We start from the raw sequence: 23210 nt of genomic DNA, 5'->3' as shown, positions 1-23210 counted from the left end.
TGCAAGAGAGATAGTAACTCTCCCAAGACACTTGTCATATCGTGCCCCCATTAGCATTTGGAGTCGACTAATACGATGTTGAGAATCCATTGTGTGAGACTCAATGACTGTATTCTGATTAGCTATTGGGTGTGTACTAAGTCAACAAGCAAAGATTTTCTTCTCTCAACCAACTTCCATAGGGTTAGCATGTTGTGCTTGAATTATTATATATCTTGCATGTTTTCTATGTTTTTCATCCCTAAAACTAAAACTGAAATACTGAAACTGGAGAGAACAAATCAAACAAAACAATAGCTTAGTGATCAAAACTTTGTTCTAGTCCAAAATTGGTCCTTGTCAGTCATCAAAAACTTAGCCCTTGTCAAAAACTAGCTCTTGTCAGTCATTGAAAACTCTGTCTGTTAGAATCTCGTCTCTGTCCAGTAAACTATTGTACGAGTCTGAGAAACTGTCGTATGGTATTTAATACTCTGTCGTATGAAAATATATCACAGTCAGTAGATTATCGTCTGCAGTCTACCCAACTGTCATGCGAAATCAGGCAACAACTCGTACGAAAAACTGTCTTTATCGTCTGGAAACAACTAAACTATCATCTAGGTCTGAGAAATCTGTCGTACGAATTCCTAATCTTGTCAGTTAAAACAGTCAAATTTGTCAGTCTATGACGAGCATAAAACTGATTATCATAATTTTTAAGCATAAAGGCACCTTGGTAGTGTACCTTCTGCAACTATGTTGCATGATTTTGTCGGTTACCTCTTAGCTAGCTGAATCAACCTAATCCAATCAACCAATCTATTGTCCAAACTTCACTCTCGAGTATCACTTAGGCTACTTAGCCTCGACTCAAAATCAGAGTCAGTGTATCTCACCCGCATAAGTTTGAACATCAACCTCTAGCCTCAATGAACACCTAGCTATAATTTGATCTTGACTTGTGCAACACATCTAGCTCTCGGTCCCGTCGGTTGTAAATGTTTGTTCAAACCAGAATCTCTTCTAAAAATTCTAACAAAAGTAAGAAGCCCATGGCTCCCTTAGCTCCAATTTCTATGGCTACCTTGGCTCAAATGAATCAAGATATCAAGAAGGAAATATATGACATGAAAATCCAACAAAATAAATCAATGACTCCATTTGAAAAACAAATACATGATATCAAGAGTGAGAAACTTCAAGGAATGCTAAAATGATTATATGATTTGACAATCAAAAACCAACAAAGAATTGACAATCAAAAGCCAAATCTCAAACAAGCTCACAAGACACCTTCACCAAAACATAAAGAGATTTCCTCCAAATATCCTCTAGATAGATAGTTTACACCTTTGGGGCAATTTATTGAGTCGACTTTGAAAGAACTTATTGAGCATAATCTTATCATATTGCCTAAAAAGACCACATGGGGATGTGAAATTCTGAGTAAGTATTGTGCATATCATAGACAAAATGAACATAAGACTTCAAAGTGCATGGAATTAAAACATAAGATTTAAGATCTCATTGATAATGGTGCCATTGAAATTGAAGACCCTAATGAATCACCTAAAGAAAAAGAGGGAACTACTTCTAAGCATGATCAAAATCATGAACCTATGTCTAGCAAGGCTCCACACGTAGCCTCCATCCCTTCCATGATGTCTTCATCTCCTTCAAACAATGAAACTTATCATGTTTACCTTCAAAGGTTATCTCCTATGGAAATCCAAGTTAATGCCAATATTGATACAAGTTTCTCTAAAGATTTAAAAATCCCAGATCCTATGCCATCATGCACTCCAATTCCAAATGTACCCACTCTAGAGAGTCCCACTCAAAATGCTTCCCCATCATTCCAAAATATGAAGACCTTCCAAGAATCCCCTATGCCTATGCACAATCCCACCCCTTCCTTAGAAGTGACTCCATGTCAAGAGAATAATCTGAAAAATGAAGAAACAAGTCCTATCATAAATCAAGACCAAGACACCAAAACTCTCCAATCCTATCCAATGATTGAAAAAGATCCTATTTCACTAGATTCCCATGATGATCCCCTTATACCTTTTCATTTCTTCCAAGATGACTCACTTATATCTCAAGAGCAAAGCATCCTTCCAAATCCCATTCCTAATCCACTTCCTAAGCAAGATCATGATGCCTCTTCCACCTTTTCAAACGATCCTATTCAAAATGAAGAGTCAAACACCCTTCCTACTCTATTCAATGGTCATCTTCTATGTCAAGATCAAAGTATCCCTTCATCTCCTTGTCATAATCCTCCATGTTCACTTCATGATCCTATCATACCTTGCAAGCCACCTCCACCTCAAAATGGACTTGCCTCTAGCATCAAAAGTAGGAAGAAACCCTTTGTTAAAAAGATCTTTCAAAGCATGCATTATCAAAGAAAAGGGTTAGACATTCATGAACAGGGTATATTAGAACCCTTGCTATAAAAGAAAATCTTGATTATATTGGCTACATTGTTCACTCTCAAGATGTTGGTATCTCTCATAAATCCTTCATTTCTCTAGTTAAATCCAAATATATGCTTTCTCCTTCGCCCCTTCCATCTATTCTAGGTCCCTATATCCCTCCATCCCTTATGCAGGATCAACAAAGGCACACATCTTTGAGTACCTTCCATCCATATAAAATACCTCCATATCATTCCTATCTACCCATGCATCTCCCTCCAAGCAATTTGGATGCCAAGAATAAAAGTCATAAATCATGCAATCCACATGTATTCAAGGATCAACATGTCCCATCTAATCGGCATGTCAAAACAAAGATAAATATGATCCAAAAAGAAAAAGAAAAATACAAAATGCCACAAAGGCCCATAAAGAAAGAAGAAAAGTCAAAAGTTATATGGGTTCCCAAGGCACTTGTAGAAGCAATGCACTCTAAGGAACTACAAAAGCATGAAAAATCAAAAACCATATGGATCCCTAAGAGGTTGCTTGAAGCACAAAAGTTTAAAGAAAAATCAAAATTGACATCCAAAATTGTTGTTCCTCCATCCAAACCTTCACAGATGACGCACAAGAGATGATACGCTTAAAAATGCAGAAGGAAATAGAAGAAATCAGACTAAAAAGACAAGAAGACTATGAACAACAACTGGAGGAAGAAAGGACACAAGAAATTTCTTCACCTACCAACTCTCCCACTAATGAGATAGGACAAATCAGGTATGGAACTACAAAAGAAGAATTAGAAGCTACAAAAGAAGGACCAGTTATCAGTCCAGAGGAAGCTGAATGGAAAAGACGACAGGGATTAACATAACCATCAAGGTTATGTCCACAAGTGTGTCAAATACAAGTGATCAATGACCCAAATCATGAAGGAACTTGCAACATCAAAGATGTAGGTATTGATACTATATATACTTTTACTAAACCACTTGAAGATGAGTCAAAAACTCCATCTTATGACTCTGATAACTTAGACAAAGACTCTATTTATAATAACAACTAATCAACAACGCATTATGACTACTCTGTCATGAATATTGAGATGTTGTCTGCTGACCCTGTTACTATCACACCATGGTATGTTGTCCAGTTTGAAGTAGGGGACGATGCTAGAAGTAGGTCTGTTGGGTTAGGTCCAATAAATACTAACATAAATTTCGTTAATCGTGTTGTAACTCTTCCTGGTATGGAGGCACCTATGCAAGGTAGTCTTCTGGAGCTCGACTGGTCAGTCCAAAGTCATGATGATAGTACCGTGAACTCCCTTGAACCTGTTCAAACTTTATCTTTGATACATCCTGAACTGATTAACTGTACTCTTTATAACCAGCCTCTGAATATACCCACCTTCGCTAATAACTACACACTAGCTTGCTATCTTAATGCAGTGGAGCCAATGAACTCTTCCACCAGTGAGCAAAGCGAGAACATGACTGAAACAAACATCAAGTATCTCAGTTACAAAAATCAAAAAAAGAAAAATAAGAGATCTGATGGTGAAAACCACATTGTGGTGATGTCTGAATAAACAATATTAAAAATAAAGGACGTACCTAAAGGTGAAAACCTCTTTGAGGGACCTGAAGGTGAGATACTTGATATGCTGCCAAGTCACTTCCAATAAAGGTCTTCAATATTGATTGAACCAACTCAACAAGTCAATATTGGAAGTCAAGAAATGCCACATATCATTCATTTAGCTCAATCACTATCAGCAGAAGAGTTAAAATATTTCAGCAACCTCTTTTCAGAAAACAAGATCAACTTTGCATGGACATACTCCAATATGCCAGGACTAGATCCTGATCTCATCATGCATCATCTCTCTATTACACTAGGAGTTAAACCAGTCAAGTAAAAACTCCGTAAGATGCATCCTCATGTGGCACTGCTAGTCAAGGCTGAGCTAGAAAAATTGCTAAAAGATGGATTTATCAGAGCTATAGACTATGCAATGAATAATGATGAACAGTAAATACTCAATAGATACTGAGAGGGGGGGGTGAATCAATATAGACAAAAACTTCTTTAACAACTTAAACTACAAAGACTGCACTAACTAGTAAATAGTATCACCGATCTAAATCAGGGCACCACCGGTAAAACATAGTGAGACTGTGAAAGACATAAACCGGTAACGTCTAGATCATCACAAAACCCAATATCTCATTTCCACTTCACCCATATGCTTAAACAGGTAATACATCATCAAAAATATAATGACCACTCGATCGACATGCTTTACCACTTAATAGAAAACACTAATCATCACATGAAAAAGCATCACACATGACACACTTATTTTTCAGGTGGAAACCCAATTGGGAAAAACCATGGTGGGGATGAATACCCACAAGTTGTTCTTGAACTCTTCTGAAGTCCACTCTGTTAGGAGCCTAGTCTGATTAAGGACTTTACAACAGGTTCTGCTAGGAACCGATCCTGCTAGGGATAACCTGGTTAAGGGATGGCTAAATACCCGGTTAGAGGTTAAAACACTATTAAAGGTTACCATGTCAGAGGATTTAAAGAACTCAATGATTTTGAGTCACCTTGTTAAAGGATTTACAAAAGGCCTATTAAAGCTACCCGGTAAAGGGATTTTGCAACTGCTGAGATGGTTAGAAGTCAACAGGTAATACACTGATCTGATAACAACACTCAATTCCAAGGCAGATCCACTTTAATTTCTTTTCATCTGCAATCACACTCTGCAGATCTATACCCACTGCACCGATCTGGCAAGAATCAAGTATCTCTTCACTTGGATACACACATAACATTTCCCAACAACTTCACAATTCAAATCATCATCAACCTTATAGACAACAATTACGTCGGTAGCCAAAACCTAAAACCCTAAGCATCTAGGTTAACAATACATTCAGTCTGATCCTGATCATTCAATCACATTGCATAGGGTAAAACAATCTTGAACAAATCTCAAGACATCCTCCATTGTTCATTCTTTGCCACTTCTGGAAGCTGATAACCCATCACACGCTCTCCATCATTTACTGAGACTTTGCACATTCCCGAGGTAGATAGAATCAATCTTCTGCATGCAAGATCCTCAAGGAAATTCTTCATGCACACAAGGCTGACATGGAAACATGATCTGATCTTCATTTCAATGCTAACCCATCACAGGATGTCGTTGGTTGAATCACATAGACTTGAAATGCATCAACCAGAAACCCTAAAGTCGAGACTACCAACCGGTAGTCATATCAAATGAAACCCCGATACAAACTGCATATACCGGTTCACATTCCAAAATACTAGTTCACCTTTTAACATATACTGGTTCACATCATCATACTGGTTCACTTGCCAATTTTCTTACATCAATATACCAGTTCATACTTCAGCATATTGACATCAATGACAACATACAATATCATCATGTCATCAAACTCTGCACATATGCCAACAATCTCCCCCTTTGGCATTGATGGCAATATACAAAGATGTCTCTCCGCTTCACATCTTCTCCCCAATCTCTTCCATATTATGTCTTCAAAATTGCAGATATCTTCTCTGCTTCACATCCTCTCCCCCTTTGACAACAATGCCAAAGTGGAGGCACAAACATCCATGATCTACTATGTTGCTCGCCCTGAGGAGTAGCATCCTTCAACACACCAATCCTGAAAATATTTGACAATGCAATACCTGACTGATGTGGAGCACATACCTTTAGTTCACCTCTTGAAGGGGCAACACCCCTAATTCACCTCTTAAATAGGTAAATGTAGCCTTTGGTAGAGGCTTGGTGAATATATCTGCTAACTGCTCCTTACTGGAAACATGTTCCAATACAACCTCTTTGTTTTGAACTTTCTCCCTCAAGAAATGATACTTGAGCTCGAAGTGCTTGGTTCTAGCATGCAATACTAGATTCTTGGAAATATTAATTGCACTTGTGTTGTCATAAAATATACTCACCAGTTTAGATACAAGGACTTTGAAACCACTTAATACATGCTTCATCCAAATTGTCTGAGTGCAGTTCATAAATGCTGCTACATATTCTGCTTCTGTTGTAGACTGAGAGATACAACTCTACTTCTTGCTCATCCATGAGACTAGTCTACCACCAAGAAGGAATGCACCACCGGTTGTGCTGTTTCGGTCGTCCACATTACCAGCCCATTCGACATCTGTAAACACTTTGAGATTGAAATCATTACTGTATGGATACCACAATCCATAATCTATAGTTCCCTTTAGATATCTAAGAATCTACTTAACTACTACCAAGTGGAATTCTCTTGGACTTTTCTGGAAATGTGTAGCAATGCCCACTGCTTGTGGAATGTCTAGTCTATTGTGTACTACATAGTGCAACTTACCAATCATTGACCGGTATTCCTTCTCATTCACCAATGCTGAGTCATCTTCTTTTGACAATTTACAACTAGTCATCATCGGTATACCAACCGATTTGATGTCTTCCATGCCAAAGGTCTTGAACACCTCTTTGACATACTTGGACTGAGTGATAAAGATACCATCTTTCATTTGTTGAATCTGTAGTCTAATGAAGAACTTAATCTCTCTGATTAGTGACATCTCAAATTCCTTCTTCATTTCATCTGCAAATGCATGGCTCATCTTGTCATCTCTGCCAAAAAATTGTTCTTTCAAATCCAATCTTCACAAGATGGGAGTGTAAACATTCATACCATGCTCTAGGTACTTGCTTCAATCCATACAAGGCTTTATGTAGCCTACACACCATATCACTATCTTTTGATAGGGCAAACCCATATGTTTGCTCTATATACACTTCCTCTTCAAGTATTCCATTTAGGAATGCAGATTTCACATCCATCTGATACACTTTGAATCCCTTGAAGGGTGCATATGCAAGAAGCATTCGAACTCCTTCTAATCTAGCTACTAGAGCAAAGGTTTCTCCATAGTCTTCTCCTTCTTCTTGAGCATATCCCTTACATACCATTCTTGCTTTGTTTCTTACCATTGTGCCATCTTCATTCAGCTTGTTTCTAAAAACCCATCTTGGTACCAAAAACCATGTGCCATTCTTTTCTATCTGGTCAAGTTCCTCTTCGATAGCCTTAATACAATCTTCATCTTTGTGTGCCTCTTTAAATGTTTTGGGCTCAAATTCAAAAATCATGCAAGAATTTTCTCCGACCTTTCTTCTTGTAAGAATTCTTGCATCCTTATCTCCTATGATCTACTTTGGATAATGATGTAGCTTTACATACCAAGGAATGATCTTAACTGATTCCTCTTGCTTTTCTTCTTCATCCTCATCTTCATCTTTATCTACATCAGCAACTACTGGTGTAGAAGCACTGTTACTTGTACTTGGTTGTTTTGCAACTAGTTCCCAGAAGGTTACAACCAGTTCATCTAAGCTCACTCACTACCGGTTTCATCAGGTTTCTCAGAGTTTCATCAACTCTAACATTTATACTTTCAACAATTCTCTGAGTCTTATTGTTAAAACACTTAAGAGATTTGCTCTTGGTGGAATACCCTAGGAATATTCCCTCATCACATTTTGCATCAAACTTGCTTTGGTGTTCACTCCTCTTGATATAACAGTTGCTACCAAACACTCTAAAGTAGCTTACCACTGGAGTTTTACCAGTCCAATACTCATAAGGAGTTTTATCCTTACCTTTCTTGACGAGTACCCGCTTCATAGTGTAGACTACAGTGCTCACCACTTCTCTCCAAAAAGCGTGAGCAAACTTCCCTTGAATTAGCATTGTTTTGGCTGCTTCAACTACCATCTAGTTGTTCCTTTCTACTAGGTCATTCTGTTGTGGAGTCCGGGGGGCAGATAGTTTCCTCTTGATGCCATTTTCTTCATAGTACTTATTGAATTCTCTAGAGGTGAACTCACCTCCTTGGTCGGTTCTAAGGCATTTTATCCTCTTACCACTTTCCTTTTCAACTAGTGCTATGAAGGCTTTGAACTTTCCAAAAGCTTCAGACTTGTCTTTCAAGAATGTGACCCACATCATTCTTGAGCAAACATCAGTAAGAATCATAAAGTACCTATCTCCCTAAACACTCCTAGTTTTCATAGGACCACACAAATTAATATGCACAAGATCAAGTAAATAATCTACTATGAAAGATTTACCTTTGAAGGTTGAGGAAGACATTTTCCCCAGTTGACATTCTCTACACAAAGGATTCTCTGGTTTGTTCAGCACATGCAATCCTCTAACTTCCTTGATCTTACTGGCCTTCACAATGTTATCAAAATTTACATGGCAGAGTCTCCTATGCCATATCTAGCTATCATCAAACTTAGCCATTAGACATTGACTGATATTTGTATTTAACTAAAATAAGTTACCTTTGGTCTGCATACCGGTGGCCATCAGCTCACCACTCTTTCCTTTTATTTTGCATACTCCATCTTTGAATTCCAGAGTGAGTCCTTTATCATTCAGCTAAGCAATACTCAAAAGGTTATGCCTGAGACCTTCTACCCAATACACATTATCAACACTGCTTTTTCCATTTAGAGAGATGGACCCTTTTCCTTTTACCATACAAGGCACATCATTACCCAATCAGACTACACCTCCATCATACTCTTCCAGAGATAGAAACTTTCTCCAGTCACCAGTCATGTGGTGAGAACAACCAATGTCAATAATCCACTCATTGGAATTATCAAAGTGGGAGACAAGAGCCTTCTTGTCTCACACATCTTCCTTAATAGCTACAAATACTATGTCTTCACTTTCTTCATCTTCTGATTCATCATCAGTGACACCTCCATCAACTACAACAAGACAATTTCTCCTATTTCCTCCTTTGAACTTTTTGAACCTCTCTGGTTTGTCCTTATTATCACTGTTAGGAAAGTTTACATCAATGTGTCCTATCCTATTGCAAGAAAATCATTTCAAAGGGAGCTTACCTCTATATTTTCCAGTTCCCTTAGGAAGTCTCTTGGCCAGAAGAGCTTTAAATTCCATCAAGATCTCCGCATCATCCATATCTCTGCTTGTCTAGGTTCACAACTGGTACTAGATTCTTTTCCCTTTCTAGATAGTGCAACAGATGCTCTAAAGGCTGAATCGGTCTTTTGAACACTGCCATCATAACTGTTTAGCTCATATGCGGTCAACTTAGCAATGATGGAATCTAGGGACACCTTTGTCTTGTTAATAGATCTCAACTCTTGAATAGCGGCAACCCTTATTGCATAGATCAGTAATAAGGATATCAAAACTTTGCTAAGAATGGTGGAGTCATCCATTGTACCTCCTGCACTCTTGATGTATCCAACAATAGTTTTAATCCTTATCCCATATTGTTGAATGGTCTCTCCTTCAACCATCCGCATGTCTTCAAACTTTCCTCTAAGGCTTTCTTCCTTAGCTTGCTTCACATGCTCATCACCGCCATAGATAAACTCCAGAGTATCCCATACATCTTTGGGATTGTCTCTCTCCTAAACATCTATAAACTCAACATCAGATAGACTATTGATAAGAGCTTCCATGACTTCCCATTCTCCTGAATTTCTCTTCTTTGATCATCGGTGAGAGTATCGATAGGGACAACATAAGTATTCTCAACATAGTTCCAATATTGAACACCCATGCTTTTAATGTATATCTTCATTCTATCCTTCCATATCTTAAAGTTGTCTCAGTTGAACTTAGGACCTTCCCTCTTCATCATTAGAATAGGATATTTTCCTCAAGCAGTTAAGCTTATAACACAGAGGACCTAGAGGATGCTCTGATACCAATTGATGAATAATGATGAACATTAAATACTCAACAGATACTAAGAGGGGGGGGGTGAATCAGTATAGACAAAAATTTCTTTAACAACTTAAATTGCAAAGACTGCACTAACTGGTAAATAGTATCACCAATCTAAATTAGGGCACTACCGGTAAAATATAGTGAGACTGTGAAAGACATAAACTAGTAACATCTAGATCATCACAAAACCTAATATCTCATTTCCACTTCACCCATATGCTTAAACAGGTAATACATCATCAGAAATAGAATGACCATTGGATCAACATGCTTTACCACTTAACAGAAAACACTAATCATCACATCAAAAAGCATCACACATGACACACTTATTTTTCAGGTGGAAACCCAACTAGGAAAACCCACGATGGGGATGAATACCCACAAGTTGTTCTTGAACTCTTTTGAAGTCCGCTTTGTTAGGAGCCTAGTCTGGTTAAGGAATTTACAATAGGTTCTGCTAGGAACCGATCCTACTAGGGATCGCCCAGTTAAGGGATGGATAAATACCCGGTTAGAGGTTAAAACCTTGTTAAAGGTTACCTTGTCAGAGGATTTAAAGAACTCAATGATTTTGAGTCACCCTGTTAAAGTATTTACAAAAAGCTTGTTAAAGCTACCCGGTAAAGGGATTTTCCAACTGCTGAAATGGTTAGAAGTCAATAGGTAATACACTGATTTGATAACAACACTCAAAGCCAAGGCTGATCCACTTTAATTCCTTTTCATCTGTAATCACACTTTGCAGATCTCTACTCACTACACCGACCTGGCAAGAATCAAGCATCTCTTCACTTGGATACACACATAACATTTGCCAACAACTTCACAATGCAAATCATCATTGATCTTATAGATAACAATTAGGTTAGTAGCCAAAACCTAAAACCCTAAGCATCTAGGTTAACAATATAGTCGGTCCAATCCTGACTGTTCAATCACATTGCATAGGGTAAAACAATCTTGAACAAATCTCAAGACGTTCTCCATCATTTGTTCTTTGCCACTTCTGGAAGCTGATAACCCATCACGCGCTCTCCACTGTTTACTGAGACTTCGCACATTCCCGAGGTAGATAGAATCAATCTTCTGCATGCAAGATACTCAAGGAAATTCTTCACACGCATAAGGCTGACATGGCAACACAATCTGATCTTCATTTCAATGCTAACCCATCACAGGGTATCATCATTTGAATCTCACAGACTTGAAATGCATCAATTGGAAACCCTGAATCTGAGACTACCAACTGGTAGTCATATCAAATGAAACCCCAATACAAACTTTTCATATACTGGTTCACATTCCAACATATCAGTTCACCTTTTCACATATACCGGTTCACATCATCATACTGGTTCACTTGCCAGTTTGCTTACTTAAATATACCGGTTCATACTTCAGCGTATTGACTTCAATGACAACATACAATATCATCATGTCATCAAACTTTGCACATATGCCAACACTATGCAGAATGTATATCAAACATATTACCTATATCAAAGGCAGACAAATCTATTAGAGTTTGCACAGACTTCAGGGATCTCAACAAAGCATGTCCGAAAGACGATTTTCTATTGCCCAACATTGATATGATAGTAGATATGACTACTAGATATGAGATGTACTCATTAATGGATGGGTTCTCAGGTTACAATCAGATCAAGATAGCCCTTGAGGATCAAGAAAAGACAACCTTTACATGTGCATGGGGAACCTTCTACTGGAATGTCATGCCATTCAGACTAAAGAATGCAGGAGCAACTTACCAAAGAGTAGTAACCACTATCTTCCACGATATGATGCACAAAAACATGGAAGATTATGTTGATGAAACCCTAGTAAAAACCATGAAGAGATCTATGCATATTCAAGAACTAGGCCTCATACTGGATAGAATAGAAAGATTCAAGCTCTGGCTAAATCCTAACAAGTGTACCTTTGGAGTAACATCAGGAAAATTTCTTGGTTACATAATTTCAAAGATAGGAATTGAGGTTGACCCTGAAAAGGTCCAAACTATAATGGAAATGCCTCTGCCCAAGAATATCAATCAAATGAGAAGTTTACAAGGCCATCTTCAATCAATAAAGCGCTTTATATCTCAGCTAGCAGACAAAGCTCAACCCTTCAAAAAGGTATTAAGGAAAGGAGTTCAATAAAACTGGGATAAAGATTGTGAACAACATTTAAAACAAATCAAAGATTATCTTTCTAATCCACCCATATTGATGCCACCGATTCAAGGTAAGCCATTGATTCTATATTTATTAGCTACAAATACTTTAGTGGGGGCACTTCTGGCACAATAGGATGAGAATAAAAAGGAAAGAGCCATATATTATATCAGTAGAACATTGGTGTCTTATGAAATGAACTATACAATCATAGAAAAGGCCTATTTGGCATTAGTCTTTGCATCACAACAATTAAGACACTACATGTTAGCACACTCTATTAAGCTAGTAGCTAAGATTGATCCACTTCAATATCTTCTCAGCAAAGCAACGCTCATAGGAAGACTGGCTAAATGGGTCATGGTTCGTACAGAATTTGATATTGAATATGTGGAATGTAAAGCCATCAAAGGATAGGTTATTGCAGACCAAATTGTTGATGCTCCACTTGAAGACAATCAACCTTTGCATATAGAATCTCTGGATGAATCAATCATTCACCTTACTCAACAATCATGGAAGATGTTTCTTTCACTCAACATGGTTTTGGTGCCGAAATACTTTTTATTACTCCTAAAAAATATTCAATCCCCAAAGCTTACAAGATTCTCTTCCCTTGCACAAACAACATTGCAGAATATGAAGCTTTGGTAAACGAGATCAAGCTGGCTATCGAGTGGAAGATTGTTGAATTACACATCTATGGATATTCTCAACTTATTATCAACCAAATCAATGATCTATATCAAACAAGAGATGAGAAATGGATGCCTTATAAGAGAATGGTGGATGATCTCAAGATATACTTTACCTTTGTATCATTTTAGCAGATCCCCAGATCAACAAATAGAGCAATGGATGCAATGGCCACCTTGGCGTCTATACCACAGCTACATGAATCTAATTTTCACTTTGAATTCATGGTGGAAGAGTTACATTATCTTGCCTATGATTCTCCCGATTCCTAGATGGTCTTTTCTATTATTGGACATGACTCATCTCGCTATAGCGACATTTACTCTTATCTATGTGACCAAGTTATCCCTGGTAATCTTTCCCGAAATGAAAAAAAGGAACCTAATCCGAAATGCGTGACAGTAAGTCATCATTGCTAATGACCTATTTAGGCGAGGTTTAGATAGTAATTTTCTTAGATGCCTAGAATCTAAGGAGTCTCAATGTGCATTATCCGAGGTTCATGAAGGTGTTTGTGGATCCCATTCGAAGAGTCTAACTTTAGCACGAAAACTACTAAGGGCTGGCTACTACTCACCAGACATGGAGAAAGAAGCTATAAAATTTTCTAAAACCTGTGAAAAGTGTCAGCTACATGGGAACCTTATACACGCTCCAGCAAGGGATCTCATACCCTTTGTTACACACTAGTCCTTTCAATAGTGGGCATTTGATCTAATTGGCCAAATATATCCTGCATCATCTAACAAACACAAGTTTATCATAATTGCCAACGAGTACTTCACGAAGTGGGTAGAAGTGGTTTTGCTCATCAAAGCAACCGGTAAACATGTAGCTCTATTCATCCTTAATTATATCATTTGTAGGTATGGTATACCTTCATCCATTATAACTGACAATGGAGGACAATTCAAGAACAAAGATCTATATGAACTCTGTGAAAAATTCAAAATAAAACAACACTGGTCATCTTTGTACTACCCTCAAGGTAATGGACAAGCCGAGGCATCTAACAAGAATCTGTTGACTATCTTATACAGAACAATAAATAAATCAGGAAAGGATTGGCATCTGTAGCTCAATCCTGTCCTGTGGGCTTATAGAACAAGTATCATAACACCTACTGGGGCTACACCTTTTTCTTTGGTGTATGGGTCCGAAGCAATATTACCTATTGAAGTGGAAATACCATCTCTAAGAGTTTCTTTGCAAGGTCTTGTTACTGATGAAGACTACAAAACTCAAATTGCTGGATGAACACCGACAAGTGGTGTTTGATCATCTAAGAGCATATCAAAAGAGAATGTCTAGAGGTTATAACAAAAAGGTTCGACAACGAGAATTTTAGGTTGGTGACCTTGTTCTGAGAGAAAATCCTAAGAATCAATAGTTTTGAGACAACAAAGGGAAGTTTGAACCCAACTGGCTAGGTCCCTACATAGTTACTACAGCCTTTGGCTTTGGTGCCTATCAACTCTCAACATTAGAAGGAGAACAACTCTGTGAACTAATCAACTCCATTCACCTGAAGAAATTCTTCACCCAAATATTCTCTACTCTAGCAGCCTATGCAACTAAACAGTCCTGAAGAAATCATAAAAATTAGAAACAGTCCTGAAGAAATCCTAAAAAATAAAAAAAATTCCTATAGAAATCATAAAAATCAAAAAAAGTCTTGAAGAAATCCTAAAAATCAGAAAAAGTCCTGAAGAAATCCAAAAAAAAAAGAAAAAGAAAAAAAAGAAAAAAGAGAGAAAATGCCTTGGTGAAAACCTGGTAAACAGGCACCTTGGTAAAATAAAAAATGAATCTCTACCAAGTAGGTGAAAACCTGGCAAACAGGTGCCTCTTGTACTCAAGCACTCCATCTATCAATGCAATGTTGGCATTCCTGCTTTCATGCATCTTTGCTTTCGCTTGTACATATTTCAGTCACTTTTGTGACATCCTGGTTCATTGGAACCCTCATGGCCTGAAACTAATCAATGTTCTAGTCTTAGGACAATCAACGAAGCAATTTACATGTCCTAAGAAGTATCAACCAAGTCATCTCTATGTTAGTGAAACCTGGTCGTCCACTCTGAGTCAGTCACCTATCTCTTGACTATTGAAGAGTTTTATCACTGAGTACACAAGCAAAACAACATTACTGAAAACAATCACTAAATAGTTTGAGATATGCATGGAATTTTCTTTGTGTGCTGTCTTTTATATCAGTTTTTGATTATTATCCCTCTGAGTAACTCGAGGAAGTCTATCTTGACTAAGAGGAGCAAGGATTGGGGGCATAATATTTTCTTTGTTTTCTGCTTGTAGGAATGATTCCGATGATCTGGAAACATCTAATTAGCTGGGTGTCTATGATAAGTTCTTTCACATCAAGGTGAAATTGCCACACATACCTCGACTCCGCTTATTTGTATGCTAAAGGGAGGTTAGCATATTTCTTTGTCTGTTTTAAGGGAATTTCTTTATCATGCAATCCAGGTCCCTGCGAAATCTGTCCAAGGATATGAACGAAAAAGGGTCATTACAGACGAGATAATTAATATTGCACATGAAAAGCAAGGAACTCTAATCTGCCTATTGTGGTTGTAAAACACTCAGTGATGAAATTAAGCATTTCAAATCCAGTGACTAGGTTTAGGTTGCATTTCATTCTACACTTTGTGAATTGAGAGTGATTTCGGTATGGTAACAATGATCTCTTTATCTTCTGAATGAGAGTTTGAAGCTTCATCATTTCTCAGCTAAGTGGTCTCTTTTTCACCATCATTTCTCTGATCGAGTACTTGTGTAATGAGATGTTAGCTTCATACATGAGCATCTTCTATAGATCCATACATTTAATTATTACTCATTTTCATTCATCTTATTGCATTGAAAAATAAACATTTGCATTACTAGTTACTCATTCTCCTCATTACTCATTTTCATCCATTTTATTTGCATATGAAAAGAAACAAAAACAAACATCCATATTCATTTGCATTACATACATCCATACTGAATAGATATGCATACATATAAAATAAAGCATATAGACAAGCATCTCATAAATCGATTGACACAAGTATAATGAAGTCAAATCAAGATCTCGTATATATAAAATGATCAAGTCTCAGGGTAAAAAAGGATGTCAATTGACATATACAAACTCCCATCGGAGCAAGAATCATAAGGGCTACAAAAAATGGGTGTGTCTACAAAAAAATCTCAGAGCCACAAAAAAATCTATCTCTCTACCTCTCCCTCATCGCCAGGTGGTGGAGGAGGTGGAGCCTGCTGACCTGGATCCTGCATAGGTGCCCGAGCTCCCTTTGATCGAGCCATATACTGTGAATATGGTACAACCTACTGCACTACTAGAATTGCTATGCTATAAGACGCAACATAATAGGTTGCTCAACTTGTCTGATGGAGAACCTCCTATTGAAGAGCATCTTGCTTTGCCCTCATCGCTGTGACCTAATGATCGTGCTCTGCCCTGAGCTCCACCAGCTGATGATCATGCTCAGCTCTGACCTCAGCTAACTGACAATCTCTCTTTGCTTTAAGATCCACCAGCTATTGGTCTCACTTCGCCAGCTAAGTCTGTGCCACTATCAGCTGTGACTGCAAACCCGCTAGGCATGCTCTCATCGATCGCACTGTGTCGGCCCCCTGATCCCTCACAGGCTCTCCGCCTCCATCTCCGCCTCCATTACCTCCTCCATCTATGCCTCTGGCTCCCCCTTCTCCTCTCTCTTTTGTTGAACATGTCTCGGAGCTTCTCTCTCCTCCTCTCCACCACCCTCCGCTACCATCACTCCGCTCAACCTCACTCCAACTGTCCCTAGGGATCCACCCTCTCCTCTCTGCTGCTTACCACTAGTTGGTACCTTACTGCTGCTAGCACTAGGATCACCACCTACCCGCCTTAGAGCCTCGACTCTCTGTCCCTACCTCTGTTCATGTCCATGTCCCTGTGTGGGGGCATCATCCTCTACCTCCTTTATGTGAGGTGCTTGCTCAGCCGGATCCATGAATCTCAAGAATGGATGCTACTGGAACCAATCCGTGTACTGGGGCAATACCCCCACATCTGCAATATCATCTAAATAATCCCATTTGAGCTGCTATAACCTAGTCAACTCCTACATTCCCAAGGCGTACGATAGCCTAGGACACCATCCCTGCCTCTCCTCATCTGCATAACGTGCATATGCAGTAAACTTCAGCAAGATCCCTTGAGGTCTACCATACTGCCTCATCACTCGAGTAACAATAAATCACTCGACTAGTACCCATGATTTTCCTATGAGAGGTCGTGTCATGAATAGGTCTCTATGCACAACTCTCTAATCAACCCAAGGCTCCATACCCCTGTAAGGTCTCCATGTGACAACTATAAGATCATTCAACTGTCGTCTCCAATAATCGGTCTTGCCCAAATGGGGCTGCATCACATATCCATCATATGTGTAAATAATAGGTTGCTGTGGATCTTTGGCCTCATCGATAATCGACTTGCATACTGGGAGATGCTCCCAGGCCCATACCTGCAAAATCAAAACTCCGATAGCCATGCTCTTCCCCTCCCGGGAGACGATCTCATGCATCTCATGATACATGTGTGCTAATATACATGAACCCCATCCTAATCTTTGGGGATGCTCTACGAGTCTCTCCAACATCCTGCCCCATCCACATAAAAAACCCCTGTTGTCCCCAGTCTAGCATAAGAAAACAACTGATGAAACCTGCCAAGACGCAAGCCAGTGGAAAGTCCTCGCTGTATCTGGTCATCATCTCATCCCAACTAATCGACCATGTCAGAATGTCTGCATCATGAAATACCTGCCTCAGGGCTAGAAGGCCAGGACGCTGTGCTTAATCATAATCTAGCTTATCCCTAGCAAAAGGGATACAGAGATTCTGATATACATCCTCGGGAGTGATGGTCAACTCCCCAACTGACAAATGAAACGTATTATGCTTTGAATGAAACCTCTCCACTAATGTAGTAAGCATACCATGATTCACATGGATATCAGGCAACCCAAGAAGATGAGTCAATCCACATGCATCAATATGTGCCCAGTCTATATCTGATAACTACCGAACTAATGTCATCATAGGTGGATATACACATCTGAATAATACATGGGGCAATTGAACCTACGAAAATCAAACAAAAGATCATCAGGAAACATTCCAAAGTAGCCTATAAAGGAAGCAAAACATCATGAAAATCTAACTACATCAACTGCAAAACCAAAATTTCAAGTCTACACCTTAAAAAATGCTCACTATTTTCCAAATGACAAAACATCATAGAGACAAAAACTCGTACGAGTCAGGAATTGGTCTTATACAACAAAACAGTCTGATATGACACAGGACTAGCCCTAAAATGACAAAATGAGTTCTTTTGAAGGTTCTCATACCACAGAAGGGTAGGTCTAGAATGACAAAACTAGTGACTTTAAACAATGAAACAAAATTGATCAGTTTATCGTGCGAGACAGGATCCTATCTCACATGACAAAACGAGATTGCCCGACTTAAACATGCCAAAAACATGAAACATTCAACAAAAAAATTCAAAACAGAAATGAATAATAGGCTTAAGATCGATTACTTACAGCTGGCTCATAGTTTTGAGGTCGATTATGTCGTCTCTAGCACTCGAATCGATGCACATGAGTGGGAACCACCATTTTCTTCACACGAGGCTTTTTGAATTTTTAAACTTGGAGGGTTAAAATGAATTGAAAATGACACTTTTACCCCTTATATAGCCAAAACCCTAATTTTTCAACTTGCTCTGATGGACATGAAAATTGTACCCTTAGCTAATTTGCCCATCCTGATTCCACTTTCGGGATCGAAATCAAAATTTGAGATCATTCTGCTAGTCAATTTCTAAAATTTGGACCACTTAGCACTTTTCATCAAAAGCTCATTCTTTCTTCAATTTTGCACTCAATTTCTCGTTAATCAACGCTTAATTTTCAAATATTCCTCTGAATCATTTGTGCTCAAATAACTTAAAATAGCTAAACAATTGCCTAAAATCACTGCGCAACCCTCACTATATTTCGATTTCGCTCCCGAGGGGGCATACGCATGACCTCATGACTTCACATCTTCAAAGTCAATTTTTTTTTTCAAAAATCTTCGTTACAAGTCGAGTAGCTAAGCTTCATCAAATCAATCTCTAGGGGCATATCAGTTTCATCGCTTCATATCAAGCTGATATTGTCTTCGTCTGAATCAATCTCTTAACATTAATCAGTTTCATCACTTTTCATCAAGTTGATTATTCGTTTAAACTCAATCAAGGGTTTAAAGAATATCTTCGATCACACTCTCAATCTAAGCAGGTGTTTAGTTTCATCGCTTCAAATCAAGATGGATAGTTTATCTTCGCTCATTGTATCTTGATCAATCAAGTTCAAGATTGATTTTATCTTCGCTCACTGTGTCTAGTTAAATCAAGTTCTAGATCAGTAAGATTCGCTTCTTGATCAATCAAGTTCAAGTTCGGTATCTTTGCTCTCTATGAGTCCTAGTTCAATCAAGTTTAGGATCAGTATCACTTTAATCAACTTTGTTCAACTTCATCGCTTCAAATCAAGCTAAACACCTTGCTTTTATCTAGTTCATGATCAATCAAGTTCATAACTAGTATCTCCTAGACATAGACTATTCTTTGAACCAAGGCGCTGCTCGCACATTAATTCAAAGAGGGGAAAATGTAATACCCTAAAAATGGTCATCTAAACCATGAGCCCCTAATCTCGACAATGTCACCAAGGTCCTAACCAAAGGTAGTTAAAATTAATCTCGAGCACACAATTAATTCCTAAAATCACCAATGTCACATGGCAAATTAATTAAATCATTCGAAGTAAATCATTTTTAAACAATTGTCCTATTTATTTTATTGAATATCCTAGCATATTTAATGAAATAAATCAATTTGCCATTAAATCATCAAAAAAGGAATTAATTGACAAAAAAGAATTAAAAATTGAGAAAAGAAATCAACTGGAGATAATCTTGAAAAACAAATTAAAAATTGATAAATAATCTCAGAGAAAGCAAATAAAACAATTAAATATTAGAATTGAATGAAATAGAGAATAAATCACTTTTTTCTGATTTTATCTTAATTTTAGTTCAATTTCCTTTAAAACTGAGAAAAGCATCCATTCACATCAATTCACCTGGATTGTGCTTCCTCTTGGAAAATCTTGACCGCTCATCATCATTTGATCTTAGACTTTGGTTTCTTTCTGAATTTTCTATAAATTCAGGCTCTCATCTCTCATTCAGAAATCGTGGGGAATTTATTGTTATTATGCTATTTTTGCTCTAGGTTCATTGAGAATTTGCATTGAGATATTGCATATTAGTTATTTCATATTGCTTAAATCATTTAGCTTAAAAATTCATATATTGCTTAAATCATGTTAGATTAATCTTGCATATCTAGCTTAAATCTTGCATCCATTTAGCTCATATTCATGCTCATATAGATTTAAAAATCATTCGTTTAGGTGTTGTCTAGTCACTGGATAGCTTAGCAATCTGAGAGCAATCTAAACTCGCATCTACTAGAAGGCAATGGGTCGCTATGTAATGGTTTATTATTCATTGATTATTGATTTACTAACCATACATCTAATGACTTAATTGAAGTGTTGTGTATTCCAGATACAAATATAGGCCCACTTTTCACACATACAGGGAGTACATTGAATAGTGTTTTAGGGTTTATTTGTTTATACAACCGGGTATAGCATTTAATGCGGTAGGTAATGAGCAAATAAAAGGACTTTTTGAATGTCATTTGTCACTTTGCATTCTTGAGAGCACTCGGAGAGTGAAAAGAGCAAATAAAGTTTGTGTTTGTAGCATCTAACCAAATTGATATAATTTTGAGGAGATTTGAGGTGATCCACGATCAGTAATCGGTGAGAGAACATTGCCGGTGTCGAAACCCTAGTTGTGGAAGCGGTAAAAGGTATTTATCTGACAAATCCTATTTAAAATTTTTGAAGTCTGAATATTTGAGAATGGATACTCCACATCTAGTAGATGTTACAGACATACCTCATCCTAAATTTAAAAGGCACCCATTTAATTCTATTGAAGCTGATCCAGCTAGAGCCCTATCTGGAGTTCCCTATGGAGTATTACATATAGAAGATGTTAGATTTTTTTATCATTGCAAATTAGAGGATCTTGGTATCTTTGCAATCTTTGACCAATATAGATTGTTGTGTGACAAGAATGGAGTGGTGAAGGAACAATTTAAGAAGGTTACCGAGAAAGGTTTTCACCATGCCCTAAATTCTATTGATAATTTTTGATGATGAACATGTCAGATATGTTCTTAGCAGGATTTGCGACCAATATATGTGGGTTGATAGACCACATAAGAATACAAGAGAATCTATTCATGTAGTCACTAGTCTTTGTGCCACTGGTGAGGTTCCAGTATTGAGATTCGTTCCTAAGGATGATGTAGTGAAATTGACTAATTCAAGATGGAATGGAAGAGAAATGTCAGTGAATGATATTAAGGATCCAACAATTAAATATGCTTCAATGGTTATTGGTTATCGGGTATATCATTCTAGCAGGATAAACAACATCCCTACTGTAGCCATTCATACCCCATACTGGATGATAAAGGAAGATGTTGATTATGATTTGTTAGAGGCACTAAGAAGTCAGTTGGTGCTCAACCTTGAAACCATCAAGAAAGAAAAAATGTCGAGACATGGACCAGCTAGGACTCGAACCTAGGACCTTCCATATGCTAATGGAGTGCTCTACCACTGAGCTACTGGTCCCTCTTGGACCAATCCATCGTTAGTTTGGGTGTGGCTTATTTCCAACACCAACACCCCCCGACCTTAAGCCACACCTCTCATGTGCTTGGGGCTCCTAGCCCGGACCTGGTTCTGATACCATTTTGAGACATGGACCAGTTAGGACTCAAACCTAGGATCTTTCATATGCTGCTGGAGTGCTCTACCATTGAGCTACTGGCCCCTCTTGGACCAGTCCATCATTAGTCTGGGTGTGACTTATTTCCAACACCAACACAAAAGACTAAAGTTTAAATTTGGGCAACTGATTATGGGATTGTTCTTCTATTTTTCAGAATTTCTTTCCTGGTATAGGTGATATTCTATGGTCGAAGGACACATTGACATTATTACAGATGAATAAAAACATCAAGATGTTGGGAAATGATTTTGATAAGAATGCATGGGGATATTTTAAAGATTTTCAAAAAATGATGCATGCAAGAGAAAGGATACCGACACAGGTTGAGTAGATATGAGGATACCATTTGTTTTTTGGTTGATACAGACACATGTCAGATGGAGGCAGTTGATCCCAGCACAACTTGGGTGATGCCTATGGGTTATGAAGTCGAGGCAGATATTTTGGTGGCATATGCAGATCATTTGTTAGCTCAACCAATAGATATGACTGTAGAAAGATTTGGCACCTACAAGGAGAAATATCTATAGGTGTACTCTAAATTAAATAAACTGATATTGCTAAGAAAGTGAGAAAGGAAGTGGAGGCATTTACTAAACAACAAGGTTCTATAAAGGAAGCTATTGTAGAAGAAAGAGAAAGACATGCAACACAATAGGCAAGTGCATCAAGTGCCCCAACTGGTACCTCCACCGGTATGAAAACAAGAAATGAAGATGCAAAGAAGAAGAAATCTACAAAAGTTAAGGTAGAGAAACCTGTTAAGATAAAGAAGGAGAAACCTTATAAAATTCAATTTAAGAGAAAAGGAAAGATTGTTGAGCCTCCTGCAACACCGATAGACACTAGTAAAAGGAAGAAAACAACAAGCACAAAAACTAGTAGATATTGATGAATAAGCGATTGAATCTAAAGGAGAAAACAAAGCTTTGAGAGCTAGTGGCAAGAAGTCAAATATTGTTGGAAAATCCATTGTCATGACAGTAAAGAAACCAGTAACAAAGCTTACATATTTTGAAAAATTGTTAATAAGTATTAAGGAATATGGTGTTCTTAAGGGATTGAACAAATTGTAT

The 23210-nt window shown here is 37.9% G+C and overlaps 1 non-coding gene across 1 annotated transcript; it reads right to left on the bottom strand.

Moving 5' to 3' along the window:
- Positions 1-21902: 21902 nt before the first annotated feature.
- TRNAA-AGC (transfer RNA alanine (anticodon AGC)) lies at positions 21903-21974 on the bottom strand. Its single transcript has one exon. It is a non-coding gene; the product is annotated as a tRNA-Ala (tRNA).
- Between the last annotated feature and the right edge of the window lie 1236 nt (positions 21975-23210).

Source organism: Cryptomeria japonica, chromosome 3, assembly GCF_030272615.1.
Source record: "Cryptomeria japonica chromosome 3, Sugi_1.0, whole genome shotgun sequence".
Taxonomy (NCBI): domain Eukaryota; kingdom Viridiplantae; phylum Streptophyta; class Pinopsida; order Cupressales; family Cupressaceae; genus Cryptomeria; species Cryptomeria japonica.
This window is presented reverse-complemented; position numbering and strand designations above follow the sequence as displayed.